Source organism: Alligator sinensis, unplaced genomic scaffold (assembly GCF_000455745.1).
Source record: "Alligator sinensis unplaced genomic scaffold, ASM45574v1 scaffold203_1, whole genome shotgun sequence".
In the NCBI taxonomy this organism is placed as follows: Eukaryota; Metazoa; Chordata; order Crocodylia; family Alligatoridae; genus Alligator; species Alligator sinensis.
The window spans coordinates 1,205,692-1,211,443 of NW_005841949.1; positions in this window are offsets into that span (position 1 = coordinate 1,205,692).

Genomic DNA, 5,752 nt, shown 5'->3' on the forward strand with positions numbered 1-5,752 from the left:
TCCTGAACTGTGGTGCCCAGAACTGGATGCAGTACTCTGGCTGCAGTTTCACCAAGGCCAAGTAGAGCAGGAGGGTGACATCCTTAGCCCTCCTCGAGATGCCTCGGTATATGCATGCCAGTGTTTGATCATCTCTGCCACCTACAGTATTGCATAGGTGGCTCACATTTGTTTTGTGGTCTATCTCAACACCCAGGTTTTATTCCATTGTGGTGCTGCCAAGCCTGTAAGTGTGTTGTGGATTATTTCTCCCCAGATGGAGCACTTTACATTTCTCCGTATTAAACATCATCAGGTTGAGGTCTGTCCACCTCACAAAACTGTCCAGGTCGGCCTGTATTGCTAGCCTGTCCTCGAGCATGACCACATTCCCCCATAGTTTGGTGTGTCCGTGAACTTTGTCAGTTCACATCATCTCACACCCTTCTACGTGCATGTTTTCAGTCCCTTCCCTTCACCCCCTAACACATGCACAGCACTTCCCATTGTCATTGTGGCAACACTGAGAACAGGTGTCTAGCCATCTGCATGGGTAGAGTTTTACCCCTTCCCTTCCTTCAGCCAGCCTTAACATTTTCACCTACCCCATGCCTTCTCTTCCATATGGGCTCATAGCACGGGTACCTGCTCAAGGCCTTAATTTTCATGGAGTAGTTAAAGATGTGAGGTCAGGAGCACTTCCCCCTCCATCTCAGGTGTTCTTGAGCAGTCCTTGTCAGGGACAGTATGATTTGAGCCCCTTCAATCCTTCCAGTAAATGGATGTTGCCCCAACACTTCATGCCCAAGGACCTCTTCTGCCACCTTCCCTGGGCACACTGACTACTATAGCTATGTCCACCCCTCCAGTGCCACGCATGTGTGTGGACTACATACTCAGGCTTAGGCTACCAAAGTATGAATGTGGGCCCCAAATGACAAGGTAGATGGCTAGAAAACTACCATTTAGTCATACAAAGGGGAACGGACCTTTTGTCTGGTTTCTGTTTAAAGCCCATGATATTTAAATGGTTCAGCTGTTTAAAGTTCTTTGATTCGTACACAAGTAAACAATAGTTGTCCCAAGCCTTGGTTGGTTTTTAATCTGTGGTGCTGTCCTCCCTGCTTGTAGCCCAACGCTGCTAGAAATAATTTGTCAGGGCATCTGTCATGGAAGTCCCCTGGCAGTTGTGTTTTAGGAGCAGTCTCTGGTGTGTGATACTGTCTTTTGGGCTCCTTCTGCACAGACCTCTGAGTCTTGTGCCCTTTGCCTTATAAATGTTGGGCAGCACATGGGTCAAGATGATCAGCCAGGGCAGGTAATACTCATTAGCACTTTGAGGTGCCCAAAGACATGCTCCATTGTAATCTGGCAGGTCACTGAACAATTCCTTCCTGGTATCCAAGTGACTGGTGTAGGGCTTCATAAGCCATGGGAAAACTGAGTAGATCAGGTCCCCAGGTAGGGATAGGGTGGGATGGGATCATTCCCTAGAGCTAGGAGGTCTGCAGGTAAACAGATCTGTGCCATAATTTGAAATGGGCCCAGGTACTGGTGGCAGGAGGGGTGACTGGATTTAAAGTGCTGGGAGGGCAGCCACACCTTATCCCCAACCTTGCATGAGGGTACTTTGGAATGGTGCCAGTCTGTTCAATGTTTGTAGGCCTTCTTGGCTTTTTTAGGTGGCCTTTAAGATCTGTCTAAATATTTTGCAGGTGGCTTACCATTTTGCTCTGGCAGGGGTTGGTGAGTGATAGGAAAGCAGAGATGGAATTCATAGTTAGCATAGAAAGGGTTGTGTTTTGTGGAGATATGATCCAAGTTATTATTGGTGAACTCTGCCAGTGGAAGGAGGGGACCCACTCATCCTGGTGAAAGTTCAGAAAACATTACAGGTACTTTTCCAGCGCCTTATGACCAATGAATTCTAGGTGATAGATATGTACCAATTGGCCATGCTTGGGAGGGGGCGCATGTCCCCTCAGCTTTTTGCACCGACTGCGAGATGCAGGGCTGCAGCCTAGCTGGAGTCAGCACCAGAGGTGGTGGCAACAGGGAGTTGTGCCCCCATACTGTTAACACTTATGCATGTAACTCTCTTACGCATGTAACTCTCTCTTTAAAAACTGGAAGTACTCCTACCAGAAATGGGATGCAAATTGGGACCCTTGGTCTGAGACCATGCTGGAAGATGAAGCCACGAGATGGCACCCCATGGCAGGGGATGAAGTGGGACATCTTGGTTAGTGAATCTAACACCATTATGATCAAGGTGTAGTCTTGGGAGCAAGGAAAGTCACTGATGAAGTCCAGGAATATTGAATGCCACAGACAGCCTTTGTGTGGCATGAAGCAGATTGGGACACGGATGGGCAGCACAGTGGTAGATAGAGCAGGAAACAGAAAGCAGAGCATTAGATGAGGCAGGGAGCAGAAAACAGCGCAGCAGCTTGGTCAGGGAACAGTAGAGCAAAGAGCAGAGCAGCTGAGCAGGTAGGGGAAAGGTGTCAGAGTGGCAATCAGGGAGGGTACAGGGCTAATTTGTGGTATTCCTGCCAAAAATGTTGCCATGCCCTCTTTCTCTCCCCTCTCCCCCCCCCCCCCCCCCCAAACCCTCAAGGCTGTGGAATGGGTAGGGGGTTGTGTATAGGTGGTTTGGGTAAACCCATTCCAGAATCAGACTATTTCATAGACATTAGGGATGGAAGGGACCTCATCAGATCAAGTCTGCTGGGGTCAAATGATCCCAGCACGATAAACATCCAGGCAGCTTTTGAATGAGTCCAGAGTAGGTGCTTGCACCACCTCTGGGTGGAGTCTTTTCCAGACCTGGGCGCACACACTGTAACTTTTTTTTCTTATGTCCAGTCTAAATCGGCCTTCTAGGAGTACATGGCCGTTAGACCTTGTTATCCTTTGGGGAGCCCTGGTGAACCACAGTTCTCCCAGGCGCTGATGCACAAAGGAGATGAGGTTGGTTAGGCAAGACCTACCAGTAACAAAGCCATGTTGGTTGGCATTCAGACGGATGCCTTCTGTTAGACTCTTGCTGATGGATCCCTTGATGATTTTCTCCAAGATCTTTCCAGGGATGGACTTCAGACTGATTGGCTTGTAATTCCCTGGATCCTCCTTCTGTCCTTTCTTGAAGATTGGGACCATATTGGCTCTTTTCCAGTCTTCTGCAACCTCACCCGAGCACCACAAATTTTCAGATATCTTCGCCATAGGGTGCGGTATGATGTTTGCCAGCTCCTTCAAGACTCTCGGCTGCATTCCATCTAGCAGTGTTCCCTCACCTGATCTATGTCAATTGTGGGCCAATCTCCAGCTCCCTGGGTGATTTGCGTCCAGTCTGACAGTGTGACCCCCATGGTGGGGGAGGGAAGACTGACGCAAAGTAATTGTTTAGGAGATTGGCCTTTTCTCACGCATCAGACGTCAGCTGCCCCATTTGATCTCACAAGGGTCCAATGTTGCCTTTTTCTTTCTCCAACTTCCCACATGTGTGGCCATGTTGTTCCTGGTACTCGGAAAATAAGGATTCCTGGTTTGTCTAGGAAATCCCAGAAGATGTAATTAATGAAGTGCTGGAAGGTGGTTGGAGTGTTAGGCCAAGGAACATAACCAGGTATTCAGAGTGACCATACTGGATATGAAGGCTGTCTTTCACTTATCTTCCTCACAGATGTGATCAATTGTCTTGGCTGTGTAATTGGGTGAACAGGTCATAGGCAGTCAGTCCAAGCAGAGCATGTTGGGTCAGGGACTTACCAGAGGAGATAAAGTCAAAAGGTTCAGACAAAGTCATGGTCAGGGCAAGCAGTTGACGCAGGCTGGGAGGTACAAGACAGGAACTGAAGAAATCGTGAATAGCTAGGACAGTCAAAGCCAGCGATTCAGAACATGGAGACATGTTTAGGAGTTCCAGCCTGTTGCCCAGATGTCTCTCTGATACGTGATCTGAAAGTACACAGAGTATTGGGAGGTGACTCTTTCTGAGGAGCATCTTAGCCTGATTCCGTGATTACTTCCAGCTACAGCCTGTGATTGGTTCAGCCCCATCTGGATCTTGGCTCATTACAGGCAGGGCCTGCTTCTGAGGGCTGACTCAGCCTGATTCTCAGATGACTTCCAGCTGGGGCATGTGACTAACTCTGCCCCCAGCTGGACCTCAGCTCATTATATAGCCACAGACTAACTCCAGATACTCTCAGGCTGGCCAGGAGCTGGGAACTTTCTGGCAAGCCTGTCACTGAGCCTGTCCAGCTCACCTCAGCTTCCCTGGGTGCAGGGGCCATATGGAGCAGCCCCCTGTCACCCTTGGGCTGGGGGACCTGACTTTAGAGCAGTTGGCTATGCATCAGTGGCCATCCCATGCACCACCACCAGCCATACATGCTGCGTAGCATAGGATACATGAGGCTGGAGCCTAAGCAGCACCCAAGTGCTGCCTCTATCTGCCCTTTCTGGGTTTTTGTCATCCAGAGGAGCCAGCTTATCATCCATAACCATCGTTGTCCATAAAAAGCTATGCAAAAATTACTGCACTGTACCTGGGAACTGCATTCATAACCTGGGAACCTCTCAACTTCTTCCACTCCCCTTACAGTTATGCTCTTATAGGAGCCCTGTGCAGCCCACCAGGCTTACAGCTTCACAAATGTCCCAAAGCACGCACTCCACAAAAACAAGTAATCTTCTTCTTCTATTACCCACAAGATCTTCATGGGAAAAAATTCAGGGAGGTAACCTCTTCCCTCTTGTCTGCAGCCAGTGTCCATTGCACACTTGTCAGTCTTCTCAGCTCAGATGACTAGACAGGTGGCACCTCCATGTGTGCTGTAAGACTGACTCAAACCAGGAATTAAAAGAAACGCAGGATCTCCAGGGCACAGAAACTGCTGCCTCAGATTACGGGGATTGGAGAGAACAAGCTGGAGAGGGGAGAAAGGTAATGTGGCTGCGGAGAAGGAGCTAGTGAAAGGCTGGCTGCACTGTGCTGCCGCACCTGTGACTGTACACAGGTCATGGCCTGGCCTGTCCCTGCAGCCATAGCCCGGGGGCACAGGCCGGCTATTGTGTGTCACAGGCCTGACTGTGAGTCAGGGCTCAGCCTTGGCTGGCAGCTGCGGGCACTGGAGCCGGGGCCATAGCTGCAGGGAGAGCGAGGGCCCGGGACTGCACTGGGCAAGGGCAGGTTTCAGCCCCTCTGAGAGAAGGGGCAGAGCCCACTGGTGACAGACCTGTGCTGGTCTGGGCCAGCTGTGGGAGCAGGTTGCCTGTGGCAGAGGTCTGCTTGGTTCTCCAAGAGAAGGCAGGGGAGGGAAGAGCAGGCTTTGGCACCGAGGAGCGAGCTCGGGAGATGTCTCGCAGAGAGCTCCTGTGCTTGAGCAGGTGGGCCTGAGTGTGTGCATGAACTGCCTGGTTCCCCAGGAAGAGCACTAGGGTGCGACTGAGAAGGTGAAACCAGGAGAGGTGGAGTGAATCCATAGCATTAAAACCACTCTGCCCCGTCGAGGTTTTTCTGAGTCTTTCACAACAGAAGAGTGCCTCTGGCACTTCTCCAGGTCCTTCTTCACCAAAAAAGAATAGCCGGCATTGTGAAAGGGGTGCCTTGAGTCTAAGAAGGGGTGCTTACGCACAAAAAAAATCAAGTATAACTGGTTTAATGACAGATTTCCTGTGTAACTGCATTGCATTTGGGGGAAGGATTCTATTCATAACAAAGTTTCATGAAATACATATTTAGAGCTCTAATGGTTGCAGAACA